Source organism: Mesoplodon densirostris, chromosome X (genome assembly GCF_025265405.1).
Source record: "Mesoplodon densirostris isolate mMesDen1 chromosome X, mMesDen1 primary haplotype, whole genome shotgun sequence".
Lineage (NCBI taxonomy): Eukaryota > Metazoa > Chordata > Mammalia > Artiodactyla > Ziphiidae > Mesoplodon > Mesoplodon densirostris.
In genome coordinates, this window is record NC_082681.1 from 132,606,548 (window position 1) to 132,629,636 (window position 23,089).

At 44.0% G+C, this 23,089-nt stretch overlaps 1 long non-coding RNA gene across 1 annotated transcript in view; it reads right to left on the reverse strand.

The window, feature by feature from the left end:
- The window catches only part of LOC132482063 (uncharacterized), a 342,151-nt gene extending 321,094 nt beyond the window's left edge, over positions 1–21,057 (reverse strand). Inside the window, exon 1 of the long non-coding RNA XR_009530865.1 lies at positions 20,961–21,057. This is a non-coding gene — a long non-coding RNA (uncharacterized LOC132482063). The remainder of the gene's footprint in view (positions 1–20,960) is intronic.
- Positions 21,058–23,089: the final 2,032 nt, after the last annotated feature.

Consider the following 23,089-nt stretch of genomic DNA (forward strand, 5'->3'; position numbering starts at 1 on the left):
AGGCGCTGAGAAGTAGATTTAAACACCGGGATAACACTCCGGAGACTTGTTTCGGTCTACACAGAGTTAGCATGAGCACTGAAGGCTACATTTCATTGATCAAAAATGTTAACTTTGCTCGCTTACAACTTCCATAGGACAATACGGCAGGAGGATAAAAAAGATACCTACTTTTATAATTCTGTAATTGGGTATCATCCTATACTGATATAACGGGGGGGATGGCACGTAGAACTATCCACTTTTTAAAAAAGCTCCCATGAAAATCCTGCTTGTCTGAATCGAGAATATTTAGGTATAAGGGCGACAGGACCCCTTCCTTCTCTACGTCTCTACTTGTCTCTCTGTGTCATTCTCTCTCTCTCTCCACACACACACACACACACACATATGCCTGGTTCTCTTCCTGTTGCAGTTTGTACGTCACACACACACACAGACGCCTGGTTCTCTTCCTGTTGCAGTTGTTTGTACGTCACACACACACACACAGACACCTGGTTCTCTTCCTGTTGCTGTCGTCTGTACGTCACACACACACACACACACAGACACCTGGTTCTCTTCCTGTTGCTGTCGTCTGTACGTCACACACACACACACACACACACACGCCTGGTTCTCTTCCTGTTGCTGTCGTCTGTACGTCTCTCTGTGGCTGATCTTCTCTCTCGCTCTCACTCAGGTGTCCCTGTGCTTGTTTTCTATGGCTCTTCTCTCCTCAGCAAACCCTGCCGTTTCCATCCACATTGTCTGCTCAGGCTGCCTGCTGGGTTTGAGCCTCTCCCTCCATGCTCTTCCCTGACCCTCTCGCATCTCTGAATGCTGTCCCACTCTTCCGTGAATGCAATGCAGCCTCATAGCAAGGCCCCTTGCAGCTCTGGCTGTCTTGATTGTTCAGGCGTAAGTAACTACATCGTTCCTGAGATATGCATCTAGGCTACACCGGGTTGAGAAGATGGAGGGCGCCCTTTTCAGCTGTGTTCCAGAGGTTGGATTTTAGCTGACATGGGGGAAGACCAAAAGTACACCCAGATATGCATTCTGGAGCAGCCAGAGCATTCCAGGGTAAAATTCTGGGAAATCTGTGAAAGGCAACAGCTCAAGTCCATGGGGCTGGAGCACTGGCCCTGAGCACGGCTCTGCTGTAGAGCATCTCAAAACTTCGTGGTTATTGCAACTGTTCAGGTTTTCTAGTGTGCCGGGGGGACTGATCATTATTATACATATTTAAATAAAGTGTATTTAGCTCGAAAATATCTGATGATCAATTAAAGTGACATGTCCAAGCTTACAATTTTATAAGATTTTATGCATAACGATAAATTACCCAGCGGACCCCACTGCCGATACATAATCAAACACACACAAAGCCAATTTCATGTAGAGGTGATCTAAACAGCCCTGCACCTCTCATCCTCAAAGTGGTGTGTGACAGAAGTCACACTGAGTCAGTACCGCGAGGTCCTGTGATAAAAAGCATCCTTCCTACTGTGCCACTGAGCTTTTATTTCAATTCAAGCTGAGACACTCCTGTAAAGGAACTCACGAACGTGTCACTAGAATCATTTCTGGCCCTACGCTGCCTTTGCCCTGCTGTAACAGACACAAACGCTTAGCACAGACACCACCATGCTCTGCTTTTCGAAATGTGACCATCAGCCCTGTGGAGTCAGACCCTAAGAGGACGCAGCAGTCAGGGGTCTTTACTTCCGATTCATCCGTAGTAATAAATCACAGGACACGAGTCTAGAGAAATGGGCTGGTTCGCTTATTTCTCAGGTAGAAGCCCCGAATGCATTTGCCAGGACCCAGTGGAACAACACAGCCTCCCTCCTCCGGGGACGGCCCCGTCGTGTTGGCGTGGTCAGAGTGCCAAAAGAAGGAAATAACTGACGTGTGCTTTCAAGAGCCTAGGCAGGGACGAAAGCTTTTAGCACATACACACGAGATTTTATTTTAAAATAATCTATTTTGAAACCGAATTTTATGTGACAGATCACTTCAAGGCTAAATAAGTTGGGGTGCACGGGAGTTCACGGCCAGACCGCTGGATCCGTAAAGAGAGTGACTTCTCCATAGACGAGTGGTGGCCTAGACAGACACCCCTACGCTGCAGGTGAGGACGGCTGAGAGGTAACAGAGACGAGCGTGCCACAATCACACGGGGAGCCAGAGGCTCATCTTCCAGTAACGGACCACCTGCTGCATTTCCATACTGGTTCAAAGTCTGTTTTGAGTATGTGTTTTCCCCCATTAGACAAGGATTTCAAGATGGGAGTCATCGGAATGCCCTTGCTGAGCTCAAATAATTGAGAAGACCTTTCACTGAAGCTACGTGTCTGTGCTCCCCGCCAGGTTGTACAATATATAATGGTTTTGCATTTGTCATCATGTTGCCTCAATAGGTATTAGGAAAACAAACAAACAAACAGAAAGATCTGCCCAAACTCGCACCAGAGCCCCGCCCTGCAAGCCCTCTCCCAGCATTACCCGTGCCTCTTCCACTGCCACCACGGTGAGGAACAGATACCACGTTCACATTGCAGCCCAGTTCAACCAGTGAGTCCCTGAGGATAAAGTCAGCGATTACTCTAACAAACACTGAATTAGCTCACTGCAGAATGAGCATGCGAAAACTGAGCCCCACTGTGATGTCGTGTTTTCCCCAGTTCATCTGCAGGTGGGTCCGAATGAATCAGACTACAGGTCACTCACCCACCAACACAAACCCGAGGTAAACGGAGAAGCAGTAAGAGAAAGACCCTCTGCGGTGGCTGATGGCCTGTCATGCATCCACTCGTATGCCCAGCAGGGCCAGGGTCCAAAGTGCATCCAGTGTGCAGAATCGTGCTAGGGCTTCGCAGCACTCTATTTTTTTAACTGACGCCACACTCCTTTACATGTCTCTGTTTCTTCCTTGCGTCTCCCACAACTGCCCACACTGGAACTGCATCTGTGGTCATCTACTTGTTCATTTCATTTGTCCATGACTGCTCCCTCTCCAAAAGAGCAAACTGAAGTCTCTCATCTTCAGACCTCTGCCTTCTACCTTACGGATGGCTTGATCGACCACTCCCACTAAAAAGACCGCTCAGGGGCTTCCCTGGTGGTGCAGTGGTTGGGAGTCCGCCTGCCGATGCAGGGGATGCAGGTTCGTGCCATAGCCCGGGAGGATCCCGCGTGCCGCGGAGCGGCTGGGCCCGTGAGCCATGGCCGCTGAGCCTGCGCGTCTGGAGCCTGTGCTCCGCAACGGGTGAGGCCACAACAGTGAGAGGTCCGCGTACAGAAGAAAAAAAAAAAAGTGAAAAAAAAGACCGCTCAGTACCACCTGGTCCAAATACGCACGGGATCCATCACCCCTTGTTATTTTTCTTGTTTGCGTATCCACTTAGGTCACAGGAAACGTTCCTCTTTCTCAGAACTTCCCTGCCAATAAGCGAACCTGCCTTGACTCTGCATTTTCTCATACTTAACAGACAACACGTTCTCACCCAAATCTTTCTGCTCCCTTTCACCCAGACAGGTGAGGACGACCAGGAAAACCACACCCAAATGGCAGACGGGTAACAATGCACTGCTGATCAACGAAATCCACTAGGGGCTTTAAACTATCCAGAAAAACGAACTCATGTTTTACTTCCACTCCATCCCCGCGGTTCACAACTATTCTTTTAAAGGTTCACCGCTGTCCAATCCATTCCTGCCTCGCTGCTTATACTCAGTAGAGGACACAGTGCTTCCGTCGGGGTAAAACCTCATCCCTCCAACAGGAACTCGCGTCCTCCCACTTCAAGTCCACCAGCCACTCAAGCCTGCACCGTCCCTCCTCACCCCTCCTCACCCCTCCGGGGTCCTCCTGAGGGCAGCCCTCCTCTGTCCTCCGGACTCGATTCTCTCCTTGTCAGCGACGTGACTCTTTTCTACACCTTTGCTCTTTAGTTTTTCCTTTTCTACCAGAAGAATCATGAAAATATTTAAATATCTTTCAGTTTCTCATCAAGAAAGAAAGGCAGGGGCTTTCCTAGTGGCGCAGGGGTTGAGAGTCCGCCTGCCGACGCAGGGGACACGGGTTCGTGCCCCGGTCCGGGAGGATCCCACATGCCGTGGAGCGGCTGGGCCCGTGAGCCATGGCCGCTGAGCCTGCGCGTCCGGAGCCTGTGCTCCGCAATGGGAGAGGCCACAGCAGTGAGAGGGCCGCGTAACACAAGAAAAAAAAGAAAAAAGAAAAGAAAGAAAGGCAGGCAGGACAGCAGGCAGTGAGGGGGGTAAAGGGGGAGGAAGAAAGGGAAAAGGGAGAGGGGCGCGGCGGCGACAATAAAAGGGGGAGTGTCTCTGTATTCTGACTTCCCTCCCCAGCTCGCAGCTTGTCGAGCGCAGCTGTGGTCCCCGCACTGCCTGTTCCCACTGCCCCACGTGCAGCTCAGCCCTCAGGCTGCTGCCAAGCGTCTCCCACCCCGTCGCTGCAGAATCGGCTCTGCAGAGGTGCCCACCGTCTCCGGCCAGTGGGGCCCTCCCACTCCTTCTCCTTCCTCCAAACCCAGATGTTCTTCCTCCTTTTTCTCAGCGGGCTTGGCTGCCCTCACCCGTCCCCGCCAGCCAGCTCTCTCTCGGTGTCCAACGACAGAAGCCACGCCGTAACTAACAGAGGCGACAGGAGGGCGTGTGGGTGTCGAGACGCAAGGAGGTGGGGGAGGGGCTGGCGCAGCAGACGCGGCCCACGACTCCCCCGGGGGCCAGGCTGGGCCGCCTCCCTGCGCTTTGCCCTCTCTCCACGGCGCGAGCGCACGAGCGCCTGCTTCTCTCCAGACACAGGTTTACTCTTTCTGATGCGTGGGTCTAGCTGCAAATGCGGTCACCCGGGTGTCCCTCGGCTGCAAGTCGCCACGCCTCATACCTCCGAATCTGTACATCGGAACAAAGGTGAGCCTTCTCTCGGCTCCAGTCTGGAGCCTTCCAGAAAGAACATTCAGCTGTCCCCGCGGATCACACTGGACCCCTGCATCAATCCACTGTTGTCAGAGCAGTGGCATACAAAAAACTACAAGGCAGCCTCACGGAGAATCTGGTTCCAGCCCATCTCCAAGAAGAAATGTGCACATTTATTTTCGGCGAGGAAGGAGCACCTCGCGGCGGGCCGAGGAAGCACACGCTACGTGGCTGCACATGCTGTGAGGCTCGCAGTGGGGGAGTTTCTCCAGAGTCCTTCCTTGCCTGGCTGTCTCCTCACGCTGTATTTCCCACCTAAGCAACTCCGCGGACGTCACGATAACCATCCCTATTAGCCAGGGCTCTCCAGAGAAACAGAACCAATAGGAAACGTAAGTATCTAGAAAGAGACGTATTCTAAGGAACTGGCTCATGCTATCAGGGAAGACTGGCAAGGTCCAAATCCACGTGGTGGGCCACCGGGCTGGAGACCCAGGAAGAGCAGATACTGTAGTTCAAGTCTCAAGGCCATGTGCTGGCCGAATTTTCTTCTGCTCAGGAGAGGTCAGTCCTGTTCTACTCAGGCCTCTAAATGATTGGATGAGGCCCCCCCACATTATGGAGAGCAATGTGCTTTACTCCATGTCCTCCAATTTAAACATAAATCTCATTCAAAAACACACTCACAGAAACATGGAGAATAATGTTTGACCACGCATCCAGACACCACGGCCCAGCAAACCTGACATATAAAATTAATCCTTATTCCACTCCTAGCTCATGTTTCTCTTCAGAAATTCAGACCAGTAACCAAATGTCTATCACTACGTATCTCCACTAATGTTTCGAAGGCGCCTCAAGTTCACCAACCCCAGACGGAATTCATCACCTTTTCTGTTAGGCTTGGATCCTTCAAGCATCCACTTCCCACGCACCCAGTTAATCCAACCACAAACCTGAGATGTGTTCCTGAGGACCCCCCCCGCCCCGCCAACCTCCTCCCACCATCCAGTTACGAACGATGCCTGTCTGGTCCACTTCACCTGCAAACCTTCTCTCAGCTGCATCTGATGTGCTCCGAACGCCACCACCACCCTCATACGAGCTCCAACCTACGTTACTGTGACGGCCTTCTCACTGCCCTCCCGTTCCCTTCTGTCTCTCCTCCTGGAGGGATGTCTAAGATGCTCAGAGCTTCTTACACAGCCCTACAAGACACTCCCTCCTCTCTCCAGATTATCGCCTGCGATGCCTCCACCTTGTAGTGGCCGGCCTCCTCCCATCCTGTAAATACTCCCTGCAAGCGACAGTCTCTCAGTCCCTCGACCATCCAGGCGCTTTGCCCTCAAGGCGTGTCCCCGAACTACGCGCACCACGCTGTCCCAAGCTCTGTTCCCACCGGCCGGAAGAACCAGCATCAATTCATCAGGGAAACCTTCTCTGCACCCCAAGACCAAAAACAGGGCTACCAACACGACATGTCCCATTTTAACGACATATCTTTGTATTTCAGTATCTGACTCTCCACTAGTTTGACAGCTGCCTGAAAGCTGGGGTTGCGGTGAAGTAGAACTTCGGCTTCATTCCAAGAGTAAGTGCCCTAAAAATGTCTGTTAAATGAGTGGGTTTACATGTTTCTTGGTCTTTATCTCATTTCAAAAAATTTTCCTATTGACACTTGTAACCAAGAACAGCACCTCTCCATTTTGTCACTGATTTTTTGATCCCTCCCCTGTCACCATCTCCACAAACAATACTGAACATGGATAGGAAAGAATTGGGCATTGGCTGTGTTTTTCCAACTAGAAAAATTCTTCTCATTCAAACAAAAGCAGACTTTCCACGAACCCACACGTTTTGCTAACTCCTACTGTTGTACCTTTCTCAGTAATTCTTTTTATATAAATTTATTTAGTTATTTTTGGTTGCATTGGGTCTTTGTTGCTACGCGCAGGCTCTCTCTAGTCACGACGAGCGGGGCACTCTTCGTTGTGGTGCGCGGGCTTCTCACTGCGGTGGCTTCTCTTGTGGCAGAGCACGGGCTCTAGGTGTATAGGCTTCGTTAGTTGTGGCAGGCGGGCTCAGTAGTTGTGGCTCGTGGGCTTAGTGGCTCCGCAGCATGTGGGACCTTCCCAGACCAGGACTGGAACCCGTGTCCTGTGCATTGGCAGGCAGACTGTCAACCACTGCGCCCCCAGGGTAGCCCCTGCAGTGCTTTTTAAACAAACTCAGCAGCATTTCTGTGACAGAAGAAGCACAACTGTTTTTAATGGTCACAACCACTCACCTCCATCAGACTTTGTAGGCTGGACCACATCCACAAGGAAGATATATGGCTCTCTGGTTCTCATTAATGGTACGCTTTCATACTACATCTGCCATCACACATGTATACACCAGGTCCCGATAACATCAAGTAGATGCTCAAATACGATCATTATGTCTAAAAATCTGTACCTCTTTGTACTATGGAAATTCTGTAGAGCAAAGAGTTCTTTAAAAACGTACCCTAGCAGGTGCATAAATGCACTGCACAAAGTCTTCAGGTTTGAGTTTGATACAATAAAACCTAAGTATAATCAACACAACTATGTAATTCCTGGACATTTAAATATTTAGACATTAAAAATATATATTTGGGGCCTCCCTGGTGGCGCAAGTGGTTGAGAGTCCGCCTGCCGATGCAGGGGATACGGGTTCGTGCCCCGGTCTGGGAGGATCCCATGTGCTGCGGAGCGGCTGGGCCCGTGAGCCATGGCCGCTGAGCCTGCGCGTCCGGAGCCTGCGCGTCCGGAGCCTGTGCTCCGCAACGGGGGAGGCCACAACAGTGAGAGGCCCGCATACCGCAAAAAAAAAAAATATATATATATATATATATATATATTTGGAGATTTAATCCTCATCAGCCAGTTTTAGGTAGAAAATAATACGGACAATGTGTTTTAAACAAAGCATAGTAAACTGAAAAAGGATTGTGGCATAGTTTAATGAAACTTGCCATTTACACTGCTAATCCCTGCACCGGAAATACAGGAACCCCTCAAATATCAGTGAAGGGTTAATGATTACAGGGGAAAACCATGACATCCAGTGGCCAAAGACTTTCGATGCTGCATAAATTTCTCTGTTCCCTCCTCATCAGTCACCCATCCATCCATCTAGCTGCTCATCTAAACAGCTGTTTATGTACAGAATGAAATTCACCATATTGAAATAGGCAAGGCTTTCATGAACAATTTTGTATTTTCACAGGCATGCATAAAAATTATCCTTTTTATTTGAGAAATCGTGGATGCTAATGTATAGTTTATGCACGGATATATGGTACCTGCATTAACAAAACTGTGAGTGTATCTCTTAACTACATACACCCATTTGCAAAGAACCCCTTAATCTTCATTCATGATTAGAATTCATTCTCTCCTGGCCCACTTTTTTTCCTTTGGAAAAAACCCTCAGAGAAAAGTGAAATGAATTATCTCACTTAGTGAACTAATAACAGAAGCGGACCTTGTTTATATACCGAATAGAGCATTGCATGATAAAAAGGGGGCCTTCAGGATGGGTAAACTTATTCATACATTTGTGGCTTCTCTTTCCTTGGCCATTGTCATTGATTACAATTGTTCCTCCTTCATGTCATTACTTATGTAAACCTAAGAAGTTATATTAGCGGTTTATAAGGAACAGTTCCAGATTCCGACCCTGTCACTACTGATTTGTAACTTTGACCATGCTCCTCAAGCCCCTGAAATTTTAGTGTCTTTATTTGAAATCAGGGATATTTCTTATGCATTATGCAAAGACTATACTCCCTCTGCTTCACATTACACCCCTGTGACTTATTTATTTTATAACTGGTATTGTGCACCTTTTACTCCTCTTATTTTGCCCGTCCTCCCACACCCTCCCTTCTGGCAACCATTAGATTGTTCTCTGTGTCTGTGAGTCTATTCCTGTTTTGTTGTATTTGTCCATTTGTTCTGTCTTTTACATTCCACATATAAGTGAAAAAAATATAATGGGTCTTTCTGACTAATGTTATTATGGCTGAGTAGTATCCCACTGTGTGTGTTTGTATGTGTGTGTGTCTATATATACACGTGCCACATCTTCTTTATCCATTCCTCTGCCGATGGTCACTTAGGTTGCTTCCATGTCTTCACTATTATAAACAGTGCTGCTGTGAACACTGGGGTGCACGTATCTTCTTAAATTAGTGTTTTCATTTTCTGGGGATAAATACCCAGGAGTGGAATTCTACATCATATAGTAGTTCTACGTTTAATGTTTTTGAGGAACTTCCATTCTGTTTTCCACCGTGGCTGCACCAATGTACATTCGCACCAACACTGCATGAGGGTTCCCTTTTCTCCACATGCTTGCCAACGCTTGTTATTTGTTGTCTTTTTGATGACGGCCATTCTGACCGGTGTGAGGTGATACCTCACTGGGGTTTTGGTTTGCATTTCCCGGATGATTAGTGACGTTGAGCACCTTTTCATGTGTCTATTGGCATCTGCATGTCTTATTTGGAAAAATGTCTCTTCATACCTTCTGCCCACTTTTAAATCGTTTTGTTTGTTGTTTTTGACACTGAGTTGCATGAGTTCTTTATACATACACCCACAGAGGTCTCTATGGGTTATATATTAAACCTTCTATCAGGCGTATCATTTGCAAATATCTTCTATTCAGTAGGTTGCATTTTTCTTTTGTTGCTTTACTTCACTGTGCAAAAGCCTTTTACTTTGACCTAGTCCCATTTATTTTTGCTTTTGTTTCCCTCACCTAAGGAGACAGATCCACAAAAATACTGCTAAGACTGATGTCAAAGAGCAGATTGCCTGTGTTTTTTTTTTTTCTTTTAGGAGTTTTATGGTTTCAAGTCTTACATTTAAGTCTTTAAACCATTTTGAGTTAATTATTGTGTGTGGTGTGAGATAGTGGTACGGTTTCTTTCTTTTCTTTTTTTTTTTTTTGCATGTAACTGTCCAGTTTTCCCCACATCATTTATTAAAGAGGCTATCTTTTCTGCATTGTATATTCTTGTTCTCCTTCATCAAAAATTGACCATTTTGTGTGGCTTGTGTCTTCAGTTCCAGAATACTCTAATTAGCTTTCAATCACCTATACCCTGACTAACCCATCTGAGCCAGAGTGTCTGTCACACAGACGGTTAGAGAATAACAGAGGTCTCCACGGGTTATATCATTTCTAAACCAATTTTTAAAGGCAAGAAAACCTGGCCAGCAAGAAATAAAAAGCACACACTAAAAATAAAGATAATGTAGCCAAATTCAGAAAAAAAATGAAGAACATAGTTGAAAATGATCCAAAAATAACAATTTTCAAATTTTGGACACAGGAGGAATAGAGTTGATTATTTTCTTTTGGCTTTAGTGCCTGTGGAAACTTCATCATAAACTAGCAGGCTTTTATAGTAATTTTGTTTAAAAAATACAATATAAAATAGACTAACCAAGAGAAAAATACATACATAGTGTAAATTAATATAAACATGTTTTCACATATGAACACAGGGCAATTATCTATCATTTTGGAGCAGTTACATGGAGCTGTTTTGTTAAAGCTCCATGGCCTCAAAAAAAAAAACTGTCCTAACTTCAGATAATGCTTCACAGATTGATTCATTCATTAATCCATTCACTCACTCTGTATCTCAGCAAATATTTATAATGGTTTTCTTCTCAGTAAAAGACTATGCTAGCACTATAAGATATCCAAATCTATTTGATAATAATCCTGGGCTCTGTAAACTTAGAAGAGTAAGAAATAATTTTATCAATAAAGTATATAACTGCACTTAAAATATTTCCTACCAGCTTTAACTTTAAGAAATCGGAGGGACTAGGGACTTCCCTGATGGTCCAGTGGCTAAGACTCCACGCTCCCAATGCAGGGGGCCCAGGTTCGATCCCTGGTCGGGGAACTAGATCCCGCATGCCACAGCCAAGAGTCCGCATGCCACAACTAAGAAGTGCACATGCTGCAACGAAGATCCCACATGCTGTACTAAGACCTGGCACAGCCAAAACAGATAGATAGATAGAAAGATAGATAAATGTTTTTTAAAAATATAAATGGAAAGGACAGAAAATAGTTTATATTTACCACATAATGCATGTGTAAAGACACAAATATTATTATGTAAACAAATACACATATTATTAAAATGCACACATGGTATATTATTAAATCATGCTTATGGATTTAGAAAAAAGGAATTATACATATTGAGAACTTTCCTTACACTAAAAAGTTTTGGGAAACCGTGAATGTGAGCTCTCTACATTAGTGTTTCTATGTTTGGCAATATTGGTATTACAACCCAAAAGGCAGTAACAGGGGACAGGATACAAGATGCAGGATACAAAATTCACACACAGAAATCTGTTGCATTTCTATACACTAACAATGAAAGATCAGAAAGAGAAATAAAAAAAAATCGCATTTACCGTCACATCAAAAAGAATAAAATAACTAGGAATAAACCTACCTAAGGAGGCAAAAGACCTGTACTCTGAAAACTATAAGATGCTGATGAAAGAAATCAAAGATGACACAGAGGGAAAGATATACCATGTTCTTGGATTGGAATAATCAATTTTGTCAAAATGATTATACTACCCAAGGCAATCTACAGATTCAATACAATCCCTAACAAGTTACCAATGCCATTTTTCACAGAACTAGAACAAAAAATTTTTAGATTTGTATGAAAACACAAAAGACCCCAAATAGCCAAAGCAATCTTCACAAAGAAAAATGGAGCCGGAGGAATTCAGGCTCCCTGACTTCAGACTAGACTACAAAGCTATAGTCATCAAAATAGTATGGTACTGGCACAAAAACAGAAATATCGATCAGTGGAACAGGATAGAAAGCCCAGAGATAAACCCACGCACCTATGGTCCATTAATCTCTGACAAAGGAGGCAAGAATATACAATGAAGAAAAAACAGTCTCTTCAATAAATGGTGCGGGGAAAAGTGGACAGCTACATGTTAGAAAAATGAAATTAGAACACTCTCTAATACCATATACAAAAATAAACTCAAAATGGATTAAAGACCTAAATGTAAGACTCTTAGAAGAAAACACAGGCAGGACACTCTGACATAAACCACAGTAAGATCTTTTTCAAACCGTCTCCTAGAATAAGGGAAATAAAAACAAAAATAAACAAATGGGACCTAATTACACTCCAAAGCTTTTGCACAGCAAAGAAAACCATAAACAAGACACAAAGACAACCCAAAGAATGGGAGAATATATTTGCAAACGATGCAACTGACAAGGGATTAATCTCCAAAATTCGTAAACAGCTCATGTGTGGCTCAATATCAGAAAAACAAAACAAAGCAAAAAAACCCCAAAAGCAACCCAATAAAAAATGGGCAGAAGATCTAAAGAGACATTTCTCCAAAGAAGATATACAGATGGCCAAGAGGCCCATGAAGAGATCTTCAACAGCACTAATTATTAGAGAAATGCAAATCAGAACTACAATGAGATATCATCTCACACCAGTCAGAATGGCCCCCATCAAAAAGTCTACAAAAAGTCTACAAACAATAAATGCTGGAGAGGGTGTGGAGAAAAGGGAACTCTCCTACACTGCTGGTGGGAAGGTAAGTTGGTGCACCTACTATGCAGAACGCTATGGAGGTTCCTTAAAAAACTAAAAAAAGAGCTCCCATGTGATCCAGCAATCCCACTCCTGGGCATACATCCAGAGAAAACCATGGTATGAAAAAGATACATGCACGCCAGTGTTCACTGCAGCACTTTTTACAATAGCCAAGACATGGAAGCAAACTAAATGTCCATCAACAGAGGAACAGATAAAGGTGCGCTACATATACACAATGGAATATTACTCAGCTATTGAGAAGAATGAAATAATGCCATTTGCAGCAATATGGATGCAACTAGAGATTATCATACTAAGTGAAGTAAGAAAGAGAAAGACAAATATCACATATCACTTATATGTGGAATCTAAAAAAAATGATACAAATGAACTTATTTACAAAACAGAAACAGACTCACAGATGTAGAGAAAGAACTTATGGTTACCGGGGGGAAGGGGGGAGGGGACAGATAGATTGGGAGTGTGAAATTGACATGTACACACTGCTATATTTAAAATAGATAACCGACAAGGAACTACTGTATAGCACAGGGAACTCTGCTCAATATTTTGTAATAACCCAAATGGGAAAAGAATTTGAAAAAGAAGAGATACACGTATATGTATAACTGAATCACTTTGCTGTACACCTGAAACTAACACAACTCCAATATAAAATACTGGATATATACTCCAACATAAAATTTTAAAAATTAAAAATAAACAAAAAAAGAACACAAGAAAAAACAAAAAGACCTAAGGTAAGATTTTGCTCCTTATGTATTAATAATGAATTTAAATACAATATTAATGTTTTAAATAAATATATATCTTCCCTTAATTATCATAAGCATCTCCTTTTCTGTTTACAAACAAAAACCTTACAAATTCAAATAAGAAAAAGATGTTTTCAATTTGCACTCAGTAATAGACATATTTTGGATAAAGAAAATCTTTAAAAAAAAAACATATCATCTGTGTGGAAATTCCCTGGCGGTCCAGTTGTTAGAACTCTGCTCTTCCGTTGCTGAGGGTGTGGGTTCGATCCCTGGTTGGGGAACTAAGATCCAGCAAGCCGTGTGGTGCGGCAAAAAAATAAAATAAAATAAAAAATTTAAAAAGTAAAAAATCATATGTGGATAAACGTCTTCAGTTCAACTCACAGAAAACAAGCCAAACTGATCTAAAATGAGTAACTGAGGTTTAGAATAGGGGTCAGCAAGTGTGATAGCCTGCTGACCAAACCCAGCTACCATTTTTATAAAGGTTTTGCTGGAACATAGACACGTCTGTTAATCTATGTACTGTCTATGGCCACTTTTAGGCTCAAACAGCAGAGTTGAGTAGTTGAGACGGCGACCACGTGCCTGCAAAGCCAGTAACGTTTATTATCTGGCCCTGTTCAGAAGAGGCTTGTTGGCCTCTGGTCTAGAGCTGTGGATCTCAAGCTTGAACTCGCATCAGAATCCCTGGAGGTTTGTTAATGTACAGACAGCTGCTCCCACCCTGCAGCAGAGGTTCTGATCCAGCAGGTGGGGGGTGGCTGCTGAAAATCTGCATTTCTAACCAGTTCCCAAGTAATACTGATGCTGCTGGTCTGAAGACCACACTTTGAGAACCCCTAGTGAAGACAAAACATTAGTCGCCATAGTCGTATCAGTTTCCTCTGCTTAAATGATGGTACTGTTAAATGGCTAAATATATGCTGTTGAAGTAGCACCTTCCATTGCACCTTTCATCTAAGCATTATCCATCCCAAATTATTCTTATCAGTAGCTCTGAAGTGTAGGTAATCATTACCCACCTCCCTCACTGGACTGAAGAGGGGCTTATGTCATCACAGGGGCTGAACGACTCGTCCTGGAATAGACCCAAAGTCAAGAGTACTAGGTGACTAAAAGCCCAGATGTCTTCAGCAATTACTGGGCTCTCCGGGTCACGTGTTGTTTTTATAGGAATTCTAGACTCGCATAATGGAAAAAGAACCAGAGGTCAACTGGACAGTTGCCTTGCCTCTAAGGCCCAGGCAGACATAGAAGTTCCCAGCTACTCAGGGTCCTCGGTGCCATTCTCCAACCACGGAAACAAAAGACAGCAACTTGCCATGCACATTCAAAGCTGGAGCTCTCAGCAAAATATAGGTGCCATTTGCTCACAGTTTCAAGAGAATTCAACAAGGGTAAAACGACCTTGAAAAATAAACTAATTCTCTGGCAGTCAAGTGGTGATTCTGTTTTCTGTGATTACATTCCACTGTTTGGAAAGGAATTTTCAATGCCAGTGTTATCAGAACTATCTATCATATTAGTAGTAAAGAGTTAAGTTTTTAAAGACATGATCTGGAATCAATTATATTGTATAATAGCTTTGCAATCTGGGACAATATAGGAGGTCTTTTCACGAACGTCACATCCAGTCAAAATACAGGCTTGATTTGAATACCACAGCCACCCAGATTAGTTACATTAGTAACCTTCAAAACTCTTGACATATATAGCCCTTGAAAGAGAATCACGTTTGGTTAGTCATTTTAAAAAGATGAAAAGGAAAACAATAGTAGTTCTGAGGTCAAGTTCACTGTTGGTTAAAAGAAACAGTTGAGAACACACTGAAAGATTAAAACTGCCATGTGACACGTGAAGGTTGAAGCCAGCCCTTGATGAAGGGTTCAGATTTTATCTCCTTCTGCATATGCAGAATGGCACCACTAAAGTTACAAGACAAAGAACCACAATTCGATGACAATCGTTTTTCTTTGGCAACTACGTCTGTCCCTATAAAACATGCCCTTTTCCTGATGGCTGGCATCTTCCACAACGGAAAATTCAGCACGGATGAGAAAGAACATGAACACATCCCCTGCCCCCCGAATTACGATGCTGTTCAAAGGCGTAATCAAGCATCCAACAGATAATGAGCACACTGACCTTCCAATGCCATACACCAACCTTCAGAAATCCAAGACTGTTCACACCCCTCATCAGCCGAAGTAAATCTAATACCATGTACAGAGCCATACATTATCCTTAAGAGGAATACGTACATTTATATTTCACTTTGATGGCAACCTGGAACCAAACCAGTTCAGAAGAAGTAATGTACTTTGATATGGTGTCATATTAAGTAAATTTCACTTCCCTAACACTGTTAAAAGTCAGTGACACTGTACTGATTACAGTTCCAGTTTCCCAGTGGTATAGTATCTCCTCTCTAGTTACCAGCCGCTGACCCCTCACCCTCCCTCACCTCCCCTGCTTCATCAGTCGTGGTCCTCTCTGTGAGGCTTGTTCCTCTTTCCACCTTGTTCCTCTTTCCACCTTCCTGCTTCTTATTAACGCTTTCCTTTACAGAACCAACACACCATTATGGCTCTGTTATTTGGATGTCCCCAGACACTGCCTGCTCCAAAATTTACCCGCTGTCCTTCCACCCATCTGCCATCATTTGGGATGCCTTCATCTCAGACATCTTTTATCAAGTACTCCTCTCTCTGGCTGTGCGCACTTCTATTCCTCTAGCTCATGTCCTCCTGCAAACATCTTCCACCTCCAGCTCCTTCACCTCTTTGTCTTCTCCCATACACCGTCCAGCTATCTCCTGTTCCCTCAGGTACCCAGCCAATGCCTTCAACTCCTGTGGTCCACTGTCTTACACACATTCTCTATCAACAGTCTAATACTAAGTTGATCTATGCCCCAAATATTGGCTTGTGTGCTCTGTATTTGTTATTTACTTATCTCTGCCCTCAGGGATATGCACCGTCTTCATTGTAGAGATGAGAAACCTGAGAAACAAAGCACCTGCCTAGAATTACATCAAAGACTGGAATCGGGCAGCCTGGCCAGAGCCCTGACTTGGTCACTAGGGCTCCCATTTCTCTGCCTCAGTGAAAAGTACCAACACGTCTCTTCCCGTGAATGTGTGAGTGGGGTGCAGGGGCCCTGCTACCCATGTTTCCCCAGCAGTGGCCATGATCAATGTATCTAACGAAACCAACAAGCAGGGAGAAAGATACAAAATGTGGAGAATTAAGCATGGAGAGAGTAAACCCTAGCAGTACTCTGTCTTTGGTTCTAGTTTCTTGGGCACTTACTACATGCTTATACCTCTTGCACTTTTCTGAGTCTTTGGATAGGTGATGCTTTTTTTTTTTTCTAATGTCTAAACCTTACATCCGATGACTGTATCCCTCATTCTCAGCCAAATAATGTCTTTTCTACATAAAGAAAACAGAAGTTCTGAGATTGGAACTTCTTAGTGTGAGACCGACTCTTATCTGTGAGAGGGGCAATCTTTTCTTCCTTATCTCCTGCTGCAAAGAGTCCTACTGTCTACCTGTATTCTGGATCCCACTGGCTACTGACTTCTCGGGATAGTCATCAAAACTATTATCTATTCTCCTTCCAGAACTTTGTCCTCTCCCTCCAGTGCTTCCTTCCCACCCACATTTAAATATACTCATTTTCGGACTTCCCTGGTGGTGCAGTGGTTAAGAATCTGCCTGCCAATACAGGGGACACGGGTTCGAGCCCTGGTCCGGGAAGATCCCACATGCCACGGAGCAACTAAGCCCATGCACCACAGCTACTGAGCCTGCACTCTAGAGCCTGTGAGCCACAACTACTGAGCCTGCTAGAGCCCACGTGCCACAACTACTGAAGCTTGCACGAGTAAAGCCTGTGCTCCACAACAAGAGAAGCCACTACAATGAGAAGCCCGTGCACCACAACAAAGAGTAGCCCCCGCTTGCTGCAACTAAAGAAAGTCCACACACAGCAACGGAGACCCAATGCAGCCATAAATAAATAAATAAATAAATAAATTTTAAAATAAATGAATATACTCATTTTGAAAATAAGCAAAACAGAACCTCTCCTTCAACTTCCATCTGCTTCCCAAGCTTGTCCTCTTTACACAGCCAGGGGTCCCTACATTTGCATGCTTTGCTTTCTCGTCTCTCATTAAACTTCACCTTTAAATGGAAAGAAATCACCATAAGCAAGAGAGAGAAAATGTTAAATCACATTTTTTTAAAATTTAGTCAAAAAAAATTAGTAAACCTTTTGTTATAGCACAGTTTTAGGTTTACAGGAAAGTTGCAAGAATGTTGGAGAGTTCCCCTATTTTAACATCGTACATTCATCCGGTACTTTGTTACAACTAACGAACGGATACTGACACACTATTATTAACTTATGTTTATACTTTATTTGGATTTCCTTAGTTTTCCCCTAACGTCCATTTATTGCACCAGGATCCAAACCAGGACATCACATAAACTTTCAGTGGCCATAGCTTCTTGGTCTCATTTAGGCTTTGACAGTTTCAGACTTTCCCTGTTTTTGATGACCTTGACAGATCTGTAGAATGTCTTTCAATTCTGCTTTTTCCAGTGGTTTTCTCGTGATTAGGTTGGGGTTACAGGCATCTGGGAGGAAGACCACAGAGGTAAAGTGCCCTTCTCATTACATCATATCAAGGTCACATGCTATCAACATGACATAGCCCAGCTGACATTGACCTTGATCCCTGGGCTGATCAAGTGTTTCAGGTTTTTCCACTGTAAAATTACTCATCTTCTTTTACTACTGAGGAACAATTTTTAACCATAAAAGTTTCAAGTACTTAACTTTATAGAGTATCTAAACCACTAGTGAATGTGGTTACAGCTACATGTCTGTGTGAGTTGTCCTTTGCGGAAGGGCACCTTGATTTTGTACCGGGATGGAGAGGCACACAGAGCGCGAGAGACACAGAGAAGCCCAAGCACTCCAAAGAACACGGCCTTCAAGTGACCAAGAGAATACAAGCATCTGAGGTTGAACAAACATCCTAGGCTAAATGTGGAATCATGAACTTAAGTGGACCGACAGGGCTATATTCTCATTATTTGGGAAGTAAAGTTACTGTAACACACAAAGACTCTAAATACAGAAGTTCAAATAGACTACACATTTGCGTCTCTCTCATGCAACAGCCCAGAGATGGCTGGATGGCTAGCTTTGCCATCCTCAACCCATGACTCAGCACCTGTGAGTTAAGGTCAACTGCTCCATTTGTCAACACTGTTAAGTCAACAGGAAGGAAAGAAGAATGGAAGGTATCTGTCCTTCTTTCTCAAGAATTGGAGGCAGAAATTGTTCATGTTGTTACCATTATATTCCACTGGCCTGAACTTAGTCATGTGACTGCATACCAAGCTACAAACTAGTGGGGCAATGCAGGATCTAACTGGACGCCCGTCTGCTTGCTAAAACTTGGTTAGGCTTATAGGAATGAAGTATCTAGAAGAGAATGGATACTGGGAGAATAAACACTGGTCAAAATGAGATCTTTAACTGAATACCTGGTGGCAGGTTGTTTGTTTTTTCTTCCAATAAAAAGACAACATCTGGACCACAGTTGCAAATCGAATCAGCATCTTGTTGTGCTTACGAAGCTACATCATTCTCCAAGTCCCACCCACACATCTCAAACAAGCGAGTCAAATGGGGCTGTGATAGAAAACAATACACCTGACACTTTCCAGTTTTGATGGTGGCCCTAGTCTCTGCTACTCTCCTCAGGGATGCAATATTAACTTTCAGTCTTTCAGTAGGGAAGGCAATTCTGTGAGCTTCTATTCTTCCGACCATGCAAATCTTCACTCCATGGATTATGGAGACCCAGGCGCCTCCTGTTTCTGTTCTGACTGTGCACTGGAGTCTTGGGAAGATGAGCCCACTGCTGCTCCCCGTCCCCCAGAGATTTTATTTTTACCTGACTCTCAGAATCCCACTCTGACTGGGGGAATCATCTGTACTCTGGGACCCAGCAGTTGGAATCAGCTCACAGGCAGTGTTAAGTACCAGCTAAGATGCAATACATTTTCCTTTTGCCATTTTCAGACACCCAGGGAAAGGGCCACCAGCCCCTGGAGGAAGGCCAGAGGAGGATTTGTAGTTCATACCTGAGCATCGTCTCAGGTACCTGGTCTAGGCGGCATGGCTTGCCCGTCACACCAAAGTCTTGAGGTTGACGGAGAAACGAAGACTACTTCTGTGCTTAACCTGGCTTCTGGTTACTAGTCCTAATGTGCTTCACGTGCACAGGTCAAGTAGGACAGTAGCAAAATTCTTAAACTCTCCGTCACAAAGAAAATGAAAAGAGGATGAGGCGGAGAGTAAGTAACGAGTGGACCTGATGTGAGGACTGACAACAACTAGGAACGTGGAAAATGCACACATCTTGTCCTTACACCCTGCTTGGGTATAAGGTTGGGACCTTCTGACCTAACAGGGTCAGAGCTCTATCACATGCTCAGCAAAAGCTACCCTGTGCTATCACGCTGAAGTGACTGAACTCAGGAATCCACCGTAGCGAGCAGTGATAAGACATAGTTATGCTGAGCCTGCTGCGTTCAACAGGAATACATAATACCTCTCCACAAGCAAGAAAACACACTAGCAATAATTCTGCATTCTCTGAGCATTTTGGAGTGGTTTTTATAGGTATTATAGTTAAACTACATACATTCAACCAGTGCTTCATCACTTACCCATCTAAATGACAAATAGGGAAAAACATACAGGAAAACATATCCATAATTTTCTGAGTTACAGGCAAAATGCAGTTAACGATAACCATTTCAATATCCAAAATTAACTTCTTAATTTCAAAACTAAAATTACAACTGAAATAAATTTTGTAGTATAAATTAAAAGAGTCTGACATTCCCAAGGAGTCTGAAGTGAACATATGTATCGTGATAATTTGCTGAATTTACTGAAACAATGTTTTGCATGTCTTGAAAACGTTTCACCTTATTTTTAGCCTCATTAGTCGTCAACAACTTGATTTACTCGCTTATTGGTGAAAAGAAATGGGGATGGCTTTGTTCTGTTATATAGGAAACGTTATTTTTAGTCAACAAACATCAAAATATGTTTCCTCTGTGAATGTAGGGCAAAATCATCAAATACGACCTGTGCCTTTCCCTACGTAAGTGACACACTGACAGATTCGATTTAGTTTTAAGATCTGCTCTAGCACTGACAGAATGCTAAGCATTCCACTGCTATAGATCTGCGCCGTTTTCATTTTTCAATTTTTTTCTTCCTAATAATGAAGTTCCAACAAAACAGCTAGCCAAGTCAATGCCATGTGCGTGTTCGAGCTGGATGGATTACACTCAGGAATTCTGGTTAATGAGGCACTAAAACGATAAGCAGAGAGACCGAGGAATTGGCGATAGCTTGGCAGTGCTGATGACTTCTCCAGGGAGAGATACCAGGAGAAGCACTCAGGAATAAGCAGTCTGCACTCTCTGTAAACAACCAGGGCATTAACATAGCAGGTCAACAGGCAGATTTCAAGAGTGGAGAGGAAAACTTACCTTAGGGCGTCCCTGAAGCTCCTACATTCACCTGTACCTCTCCTCACGATGGAAATCAAAGCCTTCTCTTGCTTCAGGTGACTAGAGTTGGTTTTCACTCTCCTGAAACCAGAGGTTTCCTGATCAGTACGGCTAACTCACCAAGCTGAATTATCCCCTTTGGTGTGGATTGGTTGGATACGATTTCCAGCCCACTTGCTCAGCTCGTGACCACAACAAAGTTGTGATTATAAGTTGTTCTGATGTATAAGAGAAATTGTCATCAGGATGTCATCAGGCATGCATGTGATTAACAACAAAAATATGGGAAGCAGCAGCAGCAGCTAGGGCGATGGCCCTTCAGACGACACACGCCCAGAGTCTGTGAGGACTGTCCCAGGGTGTTTGGTCTGGGCAAGGCGACTGCTGACCTGAATGGCTCCCTGAAGACCCGGGGGCATCAGCTCCAGCCTGGGCAAGGTGACTCTCTGCCGGCAGTGCTGGAAACCATGCGGCAGCCCCAGGAAGGAGGTCATCTCACCCACAACATCTGCTCCTTCACGCCCCGGCAAGGCGCTCCAGCAATGGACCCATCGCCAGCACTGACACATGGCTCTCAGCTGGCCAAGCGACTCTTCAGAGAAGCAACTCACAGAAAGGTACACCTCACCTAAACCTGGACTCTGTTCCTTTCATCGTCCCCTTGCCTGGAACAATAGCGTGATTAATCTATTATTGGTTTGGACTATGTTACTTCTTTAGTGGCTTATTAAGAGACATTATCCAGTACTCTACTGGCTTGTGAAATGATGGGTAATTTCCGCAGTGAACCTGTGTGAAATAAATGACTGGCAAAGACAATCTCAGTCTCTGAGCATAATTTGCTGCCCCCGACCAAACACCCCTTCTAAAGAGCATGGTTTCCTTTTATGATTAAATGTTTGCTATCCATAAAAACTGACCTTGGGGAGATCTAAGAACTCTTTCTCTTCCTAGACTGGGGCAACAAGAACAGCAATGATGGGAAGGTTTTGTATGAATTTCACAATGGTTAAGACCAGGAAACTGACAACGTTGATATCTGCTGATACAAAACTCAGTAATGGTTTAAGGATAACTCAAGGTTTTTACCTTTCAGAAATAAACATGAAAGTAACAAGTCAACACATATAATTCTCCTGTTTAAACCTTAATTAGGAAAAAATGCCCTAGGATATTATTTTAGAACCATTGAAGAACCATAGGCTTCTTTCAGCTTCTTAGCTGCCTTATTTTGACATCAAATTGCACATAATTGTCCCTGCATGTGTCTGCATGGACTCATATAAAGACAATTGAATTTAGTAATTGCAAGATATTACCTTTTTAATTGAATGTATCAGCAAGTTTGAATCTATAGCCCCTGGATAGCACTGGGATGAGAAAAAATTCACTGATTTTGTTATTTCCTGGGGCAGCAAGGGGTCAATGGTGTCTGGCCTCTTTCAGCATTACATTAGAGTCTGCACTTTTAATGCAGTAGATACATTAGAGTCTGCACTTTTAATGGTTCCATTTTGAACAGGGCTGTAAACCGAAATGCAAAGCTTTTCTTTGTAAAGTTTTGCAAAGTTATATACATATCGATCAAACTACATTCACTCACAGTTTCTATTTAGAATCTGGCTTAATGGAATAATTTTCCTTCACCTGCTCTGATGTAACACGGCTGAGAAATGCTGCATTAGAAGACGGGGTAGAATCTCATGGAGAGAAAATGCCCAGAGAGGCTGCCTACCCTTGCTGGTAATCGTTCCTATCAGGGGTCCTCCATCCCGGGAGAGGAATGAGGAGTTGGCAGAGATGACCGAAGGGTATCCGCGCTGGGCCATCCCTTGAGAGGCCGGCACAGAGCCCTATCCGACTCCTGCCATACTCTTCTGAGTGTTCGAACGCCCCTGACCAGGTACAGTCTGCTCCCTGGGGCAGCACATTCTTTCTGCACCGCCGGTTCCCAGCACAGACCTACGCACGAGGCAGACACTTCATGAACAGTTCCTGAAGCAATGGAAAGTGCTTCCGTTCCTAACGCCAATGACTAGGGCCAATACTTGGACTTTTTTTTTTTTTCTTTCTTTCTTCAGTTAAACACAGAGTAGTATCTACCGCTA